The sequence below is a fragment of the Canis lupus genome, chromosome 30 (assembly GCF_003254725.2).
Source record: "Canis lupus dingo isolate Sandy chromosome 30, ASM325472v2, whole genome shotgun sequence".
NCBI lineage: Eukaryota > Metazoa > Chordata > Mammalia > Carnivora > Canidae > Canis > Canis lupus.
The window spans coordinates 28,582,993-28,599,000 of record NC_064272.1 but is presented as its reverse complement, the minus strand read 5'-3'; the positions used below and the strand labels follow the sequence as shown (position 1 = coordinate 28,599,000).

Sequence of the window (16,008 nt, the reverse complement as noted above, 5' to 3'; positions counted from 1 at the left end):
AATTTACCTTGGTGTTCCCGAGGGATGGGGTGGGGGGGGGGCAGGCCCCAGATCTGCAGGGTTCTAGCAATCCTACAGCGCAAGGGCATGAATGAGATAGAGGTGTGTCTCGAGTGAAACGCTTTCATATGCTTGAGCTGCACCTGCCAGGGGCTGGGGCCGGGTGCGCAGCGAGATAGGAGCGCAGAGCCCCGCCGCGCGGCCGAGATAAAGGGGTGTGGCCGCCCCGCCCCGCTGCCTGCTTCTCCACGCGTCGCTCGGTTCCGCATCATGAGGACTGCGGGCGGTGGGGTCTCCTCGCCCCCTACGAGGAACACCGGGAGCCCCGGTCGGCCCGGCCCGTAACCCCTCACCCCCCTTTGTGAAACGTCTCCAATTGTGCCTCATAAGCGGAGTCCTGCCCCAGCGGGCGGACTGCGCTGTTGTACTCCGCAGGGGCTGCAAGGCGAGGACAGCGTGGCCCAGAACCTAAGTCAACACCTCCCCCGCCCCCCGCCCCCCCTATCAAATCTCCTTCGCTTTTGCCCTCCTCCCGCTACTCCGCTCCACGCTCCTCCCCCAGCTCCTGCCTCCCGCGCAGGACCTGGGGAGGAGGAGGGGGCGGGGGGAGGGGGCGGAGGGGGCGGGGCGAGCGGGCAAGACTGCGCGAGAGTTCCTCCCAAATCCTGCGAGATCTGCCTGCCGCCGCCGCCGCCGCCGCCTCTTACGTCTTTCCCTTTGACAAGTCGCCGCTGCTGCAGCAAAAATAAAGGACGCGGCCGCCGCAGCCGCTGCCGAGCCGGGCTCGGGTCGCCGGAGCCGCGCCCCACCCCTGCCAGCTCCGGAGCCGCGTACGGTAACGCTTCTTCTTCCCCCTCCTGGCCACACCTGTGCGTGTGCCCCGCGGGTCGCGCAAGGCCGGCCGGGGCCGTTCCCGGGCCGCGGCCGAGCGGGGGGCGCCGGGGTCCCGGGTGGGCGGCGGGCGGAGGCCTCAGGGACCCCTCCCGGCGTCGTGCGGGGCCCCCGGCCTCAGGGGCCTGCCGCCCGGGCGCTTGCAGAGCCGCCTTAGGAGCAGAGCCGCTCTCCCCAAGGGGCAGGGGGACCCGCCCCTCCGGCGGCTCTCGCTGTACTTGCCCCTCGACCCGCGGGGGTCGGGCCTCCGACCTTCTCCCCCACCCCTTTATCCGCCGAGGGCCCCTCCGCAGGCCGGGGCTAGGGCGGGGGGGGGGCAGCGGCCTGACTCTCTTTAGGGAGAGCCGCGACGCCGGGGTCCCCCTCCCCCCCACCCCAGCCTTTTGAGGGGTGGAGGTTGGGACGACGTGTCTTCCTCCTTTCCTCTGCTTTTTTTGGGGGGGGCAGCTCATCCCCTAGTAAATCTTTCTCCTAATCTCCCACCTCTGTAACATAACAGTTTATAAAAGCCTGTGCTTCCAGGAGGATAGACGAGCCGCATTGTTCAGTCTGTGGGTAGGATGAGGATGATGATGACAAGAGCTGTCCCGGGGAACCTGGTGAAGCCTTTTCTGTGATGGGGGTAGGTGCTTGGGAGACAGGAGCGCCGGAACTGGTTGGTACCACCTTGCCCAGGAGGTTATATAAAAAGCCATGCTGTCCAACCCAGAGAGCTGTGAGCAGAGACAGAGCTTGCTTGATTTTGGAATAATGTCTACAGTACTGGAGGAGATACGGGTAGTCAGAATTGCAGTTACACCAGATTGGGACTAACTTGCCCTTGTAATTCCATTTCCAGAGATAGCATTTCATGGTTACCATTTTGGTGTTGCTTCCTACCAGACACCTACCTACCAGACACCTGACTTTTTTTTTTTTTTTTTTCTTTCCAGCTAGTACTTGGCTCATCATTACTTGGGACTTCCCCATCCTCTGTGTTTCAAGATGATTTGTCCCTTTGCCCCGCTTGATTAAAACTGGTTGCTTGTTCATGATCACTGGCTCTACTCTGTCATTACAGTCTCTTTCATTGGCTCTGCCGAGATGATTGTTTAAATGGTTTTAAAAATCAAGAGTTAAAAGAGTATCATCTCCTTGGATCTAGTACATACGTGCTTTTTCCACCCCGTGGTGGGCGCTGAAAAGGAGCGGTATTTGTGGAAATCAAACTATGATTATTCACAGTGGGAAGAAACCTCAAGATTTTATAACATTGATTTCAGTTGGTTATTTTTAGGCCAAAATCGTTATGTGATTCTGTTTGTTATAATGCCTTTGTGATTGAGGTGGGATGGATATGTACCTTTGATTATATAGGTTTCTGTGGTGTGAGTTTTTATAAGCAAAACTGAGTGTTCTAGGTCTGGATGTATGTACACACACATGTAATGCACCTGTAGTTGAGTATATCTTGGAAGTGAGTTAAAATGTATTATTTGAGAAAAGAAAGCATTAGGTTGGACAAAGCATAGTCTTATAATATTTCTCCCAAATTATATGACAGGATTATATGGCAGGATGAAACAACCAGGGAGGTTGGAAATCTGGCAACTTTAAAAAATAGGATAGTGTCATTTGTCATCTTTTAAAAATCTTTTTGTCATTTGTCTGAGGTTGTCATTGGAATGGGTTAAATGGCCTATTAAGGCATTTTGTAATTCTGAACTTTTATGAATTTTGCTTTCCCTACGGTTTTCTAATCACTTTACTTCTTAAATTCCTAGTCATGCTGTTTACATGTGACACTTACCATTCATTTGCTGGTCATGTATCCCACTCCCAATGCAGGCATCCTGGTGGTGCATGGAGGGGACAGCAAATGTAAACGTTTGGGTTACTTAGTCTATTAATGTAAACATCTTCTGCAAATCCTGTTTGATTAAAGGAGTTTCAAAGACTGTGTTGTTGATTGGGCTGGATTGGTTAGTAGAGGATGTAAATAATAAATAGCAATTGAATTCTAATTTCCCAAGCATTTTTTTCCCAAAAAAGATGAAATTACTCCTTCTTAAAAAAAAAAAAAAGATACATTGAACAGTTGATCTTTTAAAATTCAGATTTTCAGTACAATAACAATAATAAAGACTTTGTGGTTTGGGATATGGAGAGAATTTTGTTAGGCTAAAATCAAATTGATTTGTGAAACAGTCTAAATTTTATAGTTGGACAACTGTGTAATAAAGTAAAAAAATTACTATAACCTGCAAAAGATAATTTTTTATATACATAAAATTTTGGCTTTACAGACAAATGAAATGCATTGTAATGGCCATATACAGCAGATTATCATGATCTTGAAAACAACAAATTGGTCACATCACTTAAAAGGAAATTTGCAAAGCCAGTAAAGTCACAACAGCTAGCAAATTTTTTTGACTAAAAAAAAAAGTATAAGGGAACATAAAGTAGCTCATTTACTTTTTAGATGCCAGATATGATTTCTATGATTTTAGTTTTTTCTGCTGTCATTTAATGGGCCCTCTAAATTAATCGGAATATTAAATTATAGGTGAGATCCTTGAGCAAAGAAATATGACAGTTGGGTAAGTTGATCAATTGATGGATTTTATTTATTTTTAACTGTTTATTTTGAAGTAATGTTAGACTTACATAGATTTTGCAAATATAGTAAAGAAAATCCCTATAAAATATTCTTCATATACCATCTCCTGATGTTGACAATTTACTTAACTATAGCACAATGACAAAAACTAGGAAATTAGCTTTGGTATAATACTATTAACTAACTACAGACTTTCTTGCAATTTCACTGGTTTTACCCCTAATGGTTTTTTTTGTTCCACAACCTAATTCATTGCATTTAGCTATCTTCCTCTTCTCCAATCTGTAACAGTTCCTCAGTTTTTCCTTGTCTTTCATGATCTTGACACTTTTGATGAGTACTGTCAATTTGTAGAATTTTTCTCACTTTGGGTTTGTCTGATGTTTTTCTCATGATTAGATTGAAGTTATGTATGTTTGCAAGGAAACCACAGAAGTGATGTGTCTTCAGTGCATCATTTTAGAGGGGTGGTGGTGTTGAGATGTCTTATTGCTAGTGATATTTTAACATTGATTACTTTGTTAAGGTGGCCTCTGTTTTCTACTGTAAAGTTACTATTCTACCTTTTGATACATATCTTGGAGGAGATACTTTGAGACTATGCAGATATACTGTTTCTCTTCAAAACTTATTCATACTGATTTTAGCATGTGTTGGTAGATACTGTCTGCAGCAGTTACTGTGGTGTTTACCTAATGGTGATTTTTTTTTTTTATAATACATATTACTGTAATTCTTCTGTTAGGAAGAGGTATTTCTTTCTCATTTGTTTATTCAGTTATTTATTTATGTAATTATAATTTCATGGGTATTTGTTTTATTCTACATGTTATAACCCAATAGTATTTTCTTATTGCTCAGATTGTTTCAGCTTTGGCCATTCATTAAGAGCCTTTTCAGGTTGGCTTTCACTTTTTTTCAAGCACTTCCTTTTATTCTGGCATCATAGGCTATTTCTTTTTTTTTTTTTTTTTCCATAGGCTATTTCTCACTCACGTTGTGTATTTCTCTGAACCAGTCCTGGAATCAATAACTTGTCTAAGGAACTCTGATTCTTTTTATTGGAGAATACAATTTAAATCAAGATCTGGATGCTAGGTGTGCTCACTGGGGTGTCAATGCCCCTAGGCCCTCAGAGGGCCTCAGAGGACAGAGCTAGGAAATATAGGTGTATATACTAATCCTCCCACACATAACAAGTGAGTGCACACATATGCATTTATTTCTATATTTATATTCTATATATATTAAAAACCATGAGCTCATATTGGTAGCTTCTGATCTAGTCCAACACCACAAGGTTCATTCTAACCTCTACTCCTTTCTTATTTGTAACTTTTTTTCTGATAAGAAAAACCTGGCTCTCCTTATCTGTAGACAATAGGTCATATAGATACTAGATCATATCCCACTTGTTCACTTTTATAATGCTCATCAAGTAGTTACTGATTGCTAACCCATTACATTTATGAGAAACGTATTTGCTAATTAGAGTACAGGTTTTTTGTTTTTTGTCTTTATTCTCACAGTATCTAGTCAAAGTATTATTTTCTGAAGTTTTATTTAGGTTCTTCTCCACTCTTTTAGTGTAGTTATGTTATTCATCTGTAATGCAGTTTGGTTCTTTTCTTACTCTTTGTATTCCATTTTGGGTTACCCCCTCAGTCCTGGTTGATTTTGATTATTTATCTAGGTCTCTGAAACATGACTGTTAGTAAACATTACTATATAAAAAGATATAATCAGAGAAATGTCACTCATTCCTATTACCTGATTCCCACCTCCACCCCCTTTCCCCAGTCTGTTTTCCTAGCCCCTAGTCTCTTCAGGTTTTTTTGTTTATCCTATTATGCCTTTTACACAAATGAATAGATTGTATATGTTTTGTTATGGTCCTTTCTTTTTTTCTCATACAATTTTATTTATTTATTTTTAAATATTTTATTTATTTGAAAGAGAAAAAGCATGAGCTGGGGGAGGGGCAGAGGCAGAAGCAGATTCTGCAGAGTGGGGAGTCTGATGTGCAGCTTGATCCTAGGACCCTGGGATTATGACCTGAGCTGAAAGCAGATGCTTAACTGACTGACCCACCCAGGCATCCCTCTCATACAATTTTAATTGAGATACAATTCACATACCACAAAAATTACCGTTTTAAAGTGTACAACTCAATGGTTTTTCATATATTCACAAAGTTGTGCAGCCATCACCATGATCTAATTCAAGAATGTATTCGCCACTCCAAAAGGAAACTCTGTATCCATTAGCAGTCATTTCCCATTCCACCTTCCTTAGCCACTTTTAACCACTATTTTGCTTCCTGTTTATATGAGTTTGTCTCTTCTGGACATTCATGTAAATGGAATCATATAATATGTTGACTTTTGTGCCTGGCTTCTTTCACTTAGCATGATTTTTTCAAGGTTCATCCGTGTAGCATATATCAGTACTCCATTCCTTTTCATGGCTGAGTGATAATTATATGAGCATATCATATTTTATTCATCTATGCCTCATTTGATGGACATTTGGTTTTCCATTTTTTGGTCATTGTGAATATTGCTGTGAACATTCATGTACAAGTTTTTGTGTGAATGTATATTTTCAGTTCCTTTGGATATATACCTAGGCAGGAATTGCTGGGTTGTGTGAGAACTCTGTGTTTAGCTTTTTGAGGAACTGCCCAACTGTTTCCTTTTCCTTTCTTATGTGAAGAGTAGCGTGTTATAGATACTCTTTTGCACTTTACTTTTTTTACTTACTGGAAATCACTGGATATCCTGGAAATCACTCCAAATCCATTCATTCTTTTTATTTTTAATTTTTATTTTTTTAAAAAAGATTTTATTTATTTATTCGTGAGAGATCCACAGGAGAGAGACAGAGGCAGAGGGAGAAGCAGGCCCCGTGCAAGGAGCCTGATGTGGGACTCGATCCTGGATCGTGGGATCATGCCCTGAGCCAAAGGCAGACGCTTAACCACTGAGCCACCCAGATGTCCCTCTATTCATTCTTTTTAATAGATATTGTTCATTCTTTTTTACAGCTGTACAGCACTCCACTCTGTGGGTATATTCTAATATACTCATTCTATGGGTATACATTTAGGTAGTTTCCTATATTTTGTAATTACAAACATTTATTACAGTAATTGACCTGTGCATGGATATGTTTGTATTATTAGAGGTGTATCTTCAAGGTAGATTTCTGTAAGTGGAATTGCTGGGTTAAAAGTTTAGTGCATCTAGTAGTCCCTCTTATGTCTACAGTTTCTCTTTCCATGGTTCCACTTATTGGTGGTGAACAGTGGTCTAGAAGCAGATGATCCACCAGAAAGGTCAGTAGTAGCCTAATGCTACCTCATAGTGCCTAAGTGATTCATCTTACTTCATCTCATCATGTAGGCATTTTATCATCTCACATCATAAGATTGAGTACAATACAATAAAATATTTTGAGAGACCATATTTATATACCTTTTTTTTTTTTTTAAAGTAGGCTCTACATCCAAAGTGGGGCTTGAACTCATGACCTTGAGATCAAGAGTTGTGTGCTCTACTGACTGAGCCAGCCAGGCACCCCTCACATAACTTTTATTACAGTATGCAGTTGACCTTTGAACAACATAGGTTTGAACTGCCTAGGTCCACACTACTATAAACCTATTTTCTCTCCCTTATGATTCTCTTAATATTTTCTTTACTTGAGCTTACTTTATTATAAGAATATAGTATATAATGCATATAGTATCCATAATATGTATTAATTGACTTCATATTATTGGTAAAGCTTCTGGTCAACAGTAGGCTTTTAGTAGTTGAATTTTTGGAGAGTCAAAAGTTATATGTAGATTTACAACTGCATGAGGTATTGATGCCCCTAACCTCTGCATTGTTCAGGGGTCAGTTGTATTGTTATAATTATCCTATTTTATTATTGTTGTTGTTAATCTCTTACTCTGCTTAATTTACAAGTTAAACCTTATTGTGGGTACGTATGTAGAGGAAAAAACACTGTATAATAGATGATACTATCTGCGGTTTCGGGCATCTCCTGGATAAGGGGGGGGGGCTACTGTATGTAGTTGTGTTAGATATTACAGAAGTGTTGTACTTATTTGCATTCCCACTGATATTGTATGAGAACACTTGTTTTCCCCATAACTTCACAGGGAACGTGTCATAGTATTTATATTTATTTTTATTTTTGCAAGAGATGACTGACTTTTATTTATTTATTTTTGAGATGACGGACTTTTAAAAATGCTCTATAGTCATTTCCATGACCCTAACCTATTGTGTAGGGGCACTAACCTGTCATTGGTAGGTTCTGATAGCTTGAATATGAAATACATTGTCCACTAATATTGCACTGATACATGCAGGTTATTATGTGCAGGTGAAATCAGTTGGAATGCATTTTCTGGTCTAGTCAGGATTGTTCATTGAAACCTTTTGCATTTAATAGGAGTTATTGCATTGATTCATAATACCCATGCTCTGAAATACTTCTGGAGTTTAACAAAGGATAACTGAAATTGTAAAGAGAATGTTCTTTTCTCCAGAGTATATATGTTATAGTAGTTTTGGTTCACATTGTATGCTAGTTATTTTGAATAGTAGACACAGTACATGTTGAAGTCATGGTATGGTAGTTATTTGACCAATAATGGCTGTATCTGGAAACTTTTCTTTTATATTTCCATAAGAAAGAGGGTTACTCTTAAGGAAGACGAAATGAGAGTGTACAGTTCTGGATTAGGATAATCTTACCAGATTTTAGTGGAACCAAGATACTAAGGCAAAATGAAAAACATCCCCATCTTACAAGGAAACAAATGTTGCCCAGCTGGAAACTTAGGTTCTTTCCCAGAAAGAATACTCTTCCAAGTGCTGGGGACACATTAGTGAAAAGATAAAGATTGTTTTTTTAAAAACATTTTATTAAGTATGGTTGACACACAGTGTTACATTAGTTTCAGGTGTACAACAGAGTGATTTGATTTGACAAGTCTATACAAAAAACAAAAGTTCTTCACCAGAGGAGCTTACATTCTAGTAGTTTTCTGATGAACTGGTGTTCTCAAGAAAAGATGCTGAGTGCTGATTGTGAATGGAACCAGCAGAGGTTTGTGTAAATCTTAAAATGATTTTTTGTTGCTATAAAAACTTCAAATGACACTTGATTTTACTGGTTACAAAGAGAAGCCCATGAAAAGTCATAGGAAGGTAACTTATATTGTTCACCAATCTCTCATTTTAAAGGATTCCTAAGAGTAGAATAATAATAATAATAATAATAATAATAATAATAATAGGATAATAGTATAGTAGAGTTTTTTTCTCAGCTAGGGTTCTGTGAGAGAACTAAATGCTCTAGGACATTTGGACAGTCACTGTATGTAAAGAATTAAGTTCTTTCCAGTGCATCTAGAATGGCACTAGATATGTACTATTCTTTGGAGGATTGAGAAGATATTTACTCCAGTGTTCGCTTCACAGTCTCTGGTTTAGATGATGAACTTCAGTTGAGAAAGGTCATGGACATTGTAGTCAGATCTGTTTTATTGTTTTTTGGTTTTTGTTTTTTTTCCCCTAACTCTGTCACTTGCTAGCAGAGTGATGTTGGACAAATCTTAACTCTTAAATTCAGTTTCCTGATCTGTAAAAATGAGAATAATAATAGTTTCTTCTTTCCAGTCTGCATTTATCCATTTCTGTGGCTTTAAAAACTTTCTATGCTGATTGACTTCCAAACTTTTATCTTCAGCCCAGACCCCTTCCCTGAGATGCAGTGTTATAGTTTATCTTATTCCACATTTCATTGACTGTCTAATGAGCATCTCAAACTAAATTTGTGCAATAAAGAAGGTGTGATTCCTGTCCTCATCATTTCCTCCGAATCAGCTTTTAGTAAATGGGGACCATTCAGCTAGTTACTGGGGCAAAAAGCCTAGGTGTCAGTTGTAATTTTTCTCTTTTCTTCATACCATATAATAAGCCCATCAGGCAAAACCTCTTGACTCTGTCTTTTGAATATATTTCCAATCTGATCATTTATCTTTATCTCTACCTTATATTACTTTGGTCTAAGCTACCATCTTTTCCTGCTTGGGTAATTACAGTCTCTTAACTGTTTTCTCACTAGATCTCTGAAAGTCTATTCTCCACTTGTAGCTAGAATGATTTTTTTAACTGTCAGCCAGATAGGTGACTCCTCTATTTAATACTTTACAGTAACTTCCTTTTACAATTAAAGTAACAGCCAGGGCAGCCCCGGTGGCGCAGCGGTTTAGCGCCGCCTGCAGCCTGGGGTGTGATCCTGGAGACCAGGGATTGAGTCCCATGTCGGGCTCCCTGCATGGAGCCTGCTTCTCTCTCTGCCTGTGTCTCTGCCTCTCTTTCGCTCTCTCTGAATAAATAAATAAAAAAAAATATAAAGTAACAGCCAAATTCCTGGTGTTGGCTTATAAGGCACTACATGCTGTGTTTAATCCCTGTCTACCTCTCTCTGTTCACTGTGCTACACTGTGCTCCCTATATTCTTTGTTCATGACAGGTACGTTCCCAGGGCTCAGTATTTGTTCTTGCTCATCTCAGAGTGCTCTTTCCTCAGGTCTTTGAACTGCGTCCTCCTTCCCATCATTGAAAAGTTTGCTTAAAGAAGAGTTCTCAGAGTTTACTTCTTTAGAGAGATTATCAGTCATCATACTATAGAAAATAGTGATCATTTCCCCTCCACTCTTCTTGTCTTTTTTTTTTTTTAAAGATTTTATTTATTTATTCATGAGATACACAGAAAGAGAGAGAGAGAGAGAAGCAGGCTCCATGCAGGGATCCTGATGTGGGATTCAATCCCGGGACTCCAGGATCACGACCTGGGCCAAAGGCAGGCGCTAAATCGCTGAGCCACCCAGGGATCCCCTCCTTGTCTCTTTTGCTTCATTTTTTTGCAATTGTGCTTCCTGAAATTTAATGAGTCACTTGTCTACTTGTTTATTTGCCTTCCTCTCTAGAATGTAAACTCCATGAGAGCATGAATCTCTATGTCTTATGCATTCCAGCACTTCTAAAAGTCCCTGGTACATAGTGAGCCAGGAACGCAGCTCTAGGAACTTGACCATGGAGTAAAGTTGTCTCTAAATTAAATAATTCTACCTTTTAAATGTTTTATGCCAATGGAGAACTATTTTTTTAAAGGTATTAAACTATTTTATTTATTTATTTTAGAGAGAATGAACACAAGTGGGAAGGGTAGAGGGAGAGGTAAGAGAGAATCGTAAATAAGTTCCATGCCCAGTACAGAGTCTCTGACTCGGGGCTCCATTTCTTAACCCTGAGATCATGACCTGAGCGGAAATAAAAAAGTGTGATGCTCAGTGGACTGAGCCACCTAGGTGTCCCAGTGAGATAGGATTTTAGATCAGCCAAAATCATCGCAGTGAGGCTTGCCATTTCCATACCCTTCCCCACCTGCCAACTCCTCCCTTTGTTACAGAATTCTGATCCGCACTCGCACCACCTACTAAACTATGTGATCTTGGGCAAGTTACTTAAACTCTCTGTGCTTCAATTTCCTTATCTGTGAAATAAGTGAGTTAAATGTAGTTCAAATAATTAACAATTCAATCAGATTTAACCATGGTTTAAATAATAGGTAAAAGTACTTAGAATAATGCCTAGTGCACAGTAAATGTTCAAGTGTTACCTAGTAGTATTCCTTTATATGTGTATCTGTCTATACCATACCCTTCACTAAATTACATAAGTCTATCATTCTCCTTCGTTCCTTCTTTTTAAAAGAATAAACAATGGTGAGAAAACAGGAACTATGACCATATTATTGACAAAATTTCATTATATATGATTGGATACTTGGTTGTATAAGAAAATTTAGTGATACTTTCTATAAAAGATACTTTTGTTTTTCAATTGTATTAACACATAGATAATATAATCTTTCTAGTTTTCTAGATAGTATTAGAAATAGAGGATAACCTAATGATATTAAGGAGCAAGTTTATTCTGTAAATTGTCTAGAGTGCAATCAAGTAGTAAAATAATAATGACTTACATTTGTGTTTGTACATATGTATACACACATATTTGTACTGTGTATTGGCTTCTAGTTGCAGAGTACTTTGGTAACAATTTTCTCATTTGATCTTCATAACAACTCTGTGGATATGGCAGATATTCTGGTATTTGACAAGCTTCCACAGAGGAGAGAGGTGGCTTTGAGGAATGAGCCCTTGAATAACCTCTAGTTGCTAGACCTTTTATTAGGTTCTTTATTCATAAAGGAAGTGTTGCCATTTCTTCGGAAGACTGCCAGACTGTGAGAGTTAACTTCTGCATTGTATGGTGTTATGGACTTGATCTCTTAAATAGGTGATTAGAAATTACTTAATCTGGAAAAAGGAGATAACTTGGCATGATGAATGGGCAAAGATGGCCTGTTGAAATTGGCATGTTCTTAATTTTATATTGAAAGCCTAGCTATTTTTAAGAAATACAATTTAGATTAAAACTAATTCTAAAAAAAACCTGTAATTCTAATTGCAACACTGTTATAATGTTTTTTTTTTAATTTTTATTTATTTATGATAGTCACAGAGAGAGAGAGAGAGAGAGGCAGAGACACAGGCAGAGGGAGAAGCAGGCTCCATGCACTGGGAGCCCGATGTGGGATTCGATCCCGGGTCTCCAGAATCGCGCCCTGGGCCAAAGGCGGGCGCCAAACCGCAGCGCCACCCAGGGATCCCTGTTATAATGTTTTTTAAACTAGTATTTTAATTAAAACCTAGCTGTTAGGCTGCAGTAATATTGATGCTTTTTTTGATTGTATTATAGATTAGGATAGAGGTAGAGTGTTTTACTTTTAGGAAGTAAAAAAAAAAAACTTTGGTAGCTTCTAAAAAGGCTGATGTGAATGTATAGAAGTAGTGAAATGCTGATAAAAGTTTAGTAGGGTCCCCTCTTTCCCTTATTTATTTTGGAAATAGTTTAAATTGTTTTGGTTAACTTAAATTGGTCTGAGATATTAAGAGGGGCTTACAAAACTCTTAAAGGTACACTGTATAAAGGAATATAGTCAGATGCAAACTCAGAGAATCACTTTACTTTTTGTTTTTTAAGATTTTATTTATTCATAAGAGACACAGAGAGAGACAGAGACACAGGCAGAGGGAGAAGCAGGCGCCATGCAGGGAGCCTGATGTGGGACTCGATCCCGGGACCCCAGGATCACGCCCCGGGCTGAAGGCGGCGCTAAACTGCTGAGCCACCAGGGCTGCCCAGAATCACTTTACTTTAATTTTTTTTTTTTATTTATGATAGTCAGAGAGAGAGAGAGAGAGAGAGAGAGAGAGAGAGAGAGGCAGAGACACAGGCAGAGGGAGAAGCAGGCTCCATGCACTGGGAGCCCGATGTGGGATTCGATCCCGGGTCTCCAAGATCGCACCCTGGGCCAAAGGCAGGCGCTAAACCACTGCACCACCCAGGATCCCTGAATCACTTTAAAGTAGTTCCTGATTGACAAAATGTGACTTTGTTTTGCAAAAATCTAAGGAATTGCTGAATATTTTGTATTCTTAAATTCTCTTTCAGTTCTCAGTGTTATTTTCTTATTCCCTGGTGCTCTCTTATAACTACCTCCTTATCACCACCCCCTCCCTCTTGGTCTGCCATCTGTTGGTTTGGCTCTTTATTTCAGAGTAGGAAGGCAGGAAAGGGTGTTCATACACGAGATAAAACTAGTTCTTCTGGAGCTCAGTGAGCTGGAGCACTTATGCAATAAGTCTGCTAATGATAAATTCCAGAAGTACCATAGCCTCATAGGACTAGAAACATAGTGATGACTCTGCAATATTGTCTGCAAGTTTTTTGTGATTGTTGCTTTATTTAATACGTAAAAACTAAAAAAGTATACTGAAACACTATATTTTTTTCATAGAAAGCCATAAATTGGTTAGATACAAACAGGCTTGCAAATAACAGTAATTATATAAGAGAGTTTAGCATGTTGAGTGTTAGTGAAATTCATGTCAAATGATTTCTAATATTACCTTATAAATATAATTTGATCATGGTAAATTGACATTCAATTATGCCTGACTGTGGCTTAATCTATTGTGGGAATAAGTAGAGACTGCTTGCGGTCCTAAGCAGGTAATTTAATTCCCAGACAGCATTTAAAAAAAAAACACAACAACTTTTTATTACAAAGTATTTTAAAGATGTTAATATAAAACAGAATAGTATAAAGAGCTCCTTCCCATGTACTCATAATTGAGCTTCAAGAATTATAGGCAGTCTTGTTTCCTCTCTATTTCTACCCCCACCCCCAATCCCTGGACTCTTTTGAACCAAATCCTAGACATAGACATATTTAATTTGTAATTTCAGATATTTCAGTTTTGATTTCTAAAAGAGTCTCTCTCTTTTCATAAAATAAACAAAATACCATATCATACCAAAATAAATTTATAGCAAGTTCTTAATATCACACCAAATACATAATCAGGTTTCATATTTCTCTGATTGTTTTATACATATATATATATATATATACACATACATAGTTTTTTTTTTTTTTGCTTGAAGTGGGACCACAATAAAGTCACATGTTACAATTGTCACGCTTTTTAAATCACTTAATCTTTTAGACTCTTCCTCCATGTTTTTTTTCCTTTCTTAAAGCTTTTTGTTAAAAGAGACTCAGTTGTTTGCTCTGAGAAGCTTCCCATATTTTCGTTTTTCTGATTGCATTTCTGTAATGTCATTTAACATGTCATTCTGTTTGCTGAATTTCCTGTAAATTGATAAATTTGTCATATTTTCTTATTGTAGGAGTACTTGATAGTGGTTTGTATTTCAGGAAGTGCATAAGGTCTTGTTATCTCTGGATGTTAGCAGCTATTGATGATCATTGTTTAGATTTATTAATTCATCAGGGATTGCAAAATAATGAAATTGTATTGTTTCTTCTTCATATATTAAGCGATGTTCTTTTGGCTAGTTCTTCCACAATGTAGATTGTATATTTAGGGCATTGTATTTATGCCTGAACTGGTTCTGGGATGATTGACAAGGTTCAATGTTGGGATTCCTTTAAGAGAAGAGTGCAAGTCCTTATTATTGAAAATTCAGAGGCTACTTAGGAATATTGAATAATTAGACTTTGTTTAAAGGATGTTTGGCCAATAAATAAGTTAACATGCCATCATGAGATAATATCTTGTGACTTAGCATGTGTAGCTAGCTGGCCATTGGTGTTTGTTTTTTTTAGAGGTCAATGTTCATATTCAGAAATTTCAAAAGTGATTTGTGCAGGGCAGCAATTACTGTTTCTTGAGCCAGATTTCTCAGCAGGAATTTGGGAACAGGCCGTATGTTTGAATTAGATTTTAAATATGTTGAGTTTACATAATAGAATATTTTATATTAAAGGTTATAAAGAACTAGAGCAGCAGCATTTCCTAATGCGGCTCCTTGATAAAAGTGTTTTGGGACCAAATAAACTTGGTGAACATTGTGCACTTTATTATGCTCTTTTGGAATGTAATAGTTCATATTAATATGTAAAAGAAACCTGTTTAATATTAACACAGCCTTTTGCAAATTTATCTCATCACTGAACCTTTTTTTCTGCCTCATAACATCTTGAAGAACCAGTGAAACAAATTTTCTTAAAGGAAACATTTTGGGAAATGTTGGCCTAGAGGATTTGAACAAAGAATAAAGAAAAATGGCTGATGATGATGAGTATGTATGACTTCGCTACAGTTGGTGGAGACATTTTGATAGGTAAATAAGACGTTTTTCAGTGAGAAAAAAGCAAGAGACATATGTTGGTTGCTTGTTTCATCTTAGCTTATAAGAATTATACTGTTAGAGAAGTAGTATTAGAAAAGGACTTAAGTCATATATAATATTTACTATAAGTCAGGCACTGTTTTTTATAGTTGTTTACAACTTTATGTACAGGTGTACATAAAGAGGCACAGGGAGATTAAATAAGTCGTTCAAGGTTACATTACAGAGTTGGTGACACAGCAGAGCCTCGTTCTGAACCTAGGCAGTCTGGCTTCAGAGTCCATGTGCCTAGCTACTACTCTACATTGCATCATATGGCAGATCATAAAATATAAGTAAGATTAAAAGGAGATTTTAACATCTGTTTGGAGGGATCAGACATATTTTCTTTCACTTTCAGGCAATCAGGGCCATAAGAAAAGAATGTGGAATGTGGAGAGCTGGCTCTGTCCTAGTGAAGATAAAACATGGAAACCTGGGAATGATTATCCATAAAAAGATATACCTCCTGAAGAGGTAGAGTAGTTGCAGGTTAGAAAGTTGAGTTAAGAGGATACTGTTAATACTAGAAGGGAATTGGAACTCCCCCCCCCCCTTTTTAAAGATTTTATTTATTTATTTATTCATGAGAGACACACAGAGAGAGGCAGAAACACAGGCAGAGGGAGAAGCAGGCTCCATGAAGGGAGCCCAGTGTGG

The 16,008-nt window shown here is 38.7% G+C and overlaps 1 protein-coding gene across 12 annotated transcripts in view; it reads left to right on the top strand.

Annotated features, from left to right (window-relative positions):
- The first annotated feature begins 672 nt into the window (after nucleotides 1-672).
- The window catches only part of HERC1 (HECT and RLD domain containing E3 ubiquitin protein ligase family member 1), a 183,827-nt gene continuing 168,491 nt past the window's right edge, over nucleotides 673-16,008 (top strand). For 8 of the 12 annotated variants that reach the window (XM_049104121.1, XM_049104125.1, XM_049104118.1 and 5 more), the window contains exon 1: nucleotides 683-835. The gene's annotated coding sequence lies outside the window, so the exon portion shown is untranslated. Of the gene's footprint in view, nucleotides 836-16,008 lie in introns of all 12 variants that reach the window. The other 4 variants (XM_049104126.1, XM_049104128.1, XM_049104124.1 and 1 more) reach the window with 2 other exon arrangements.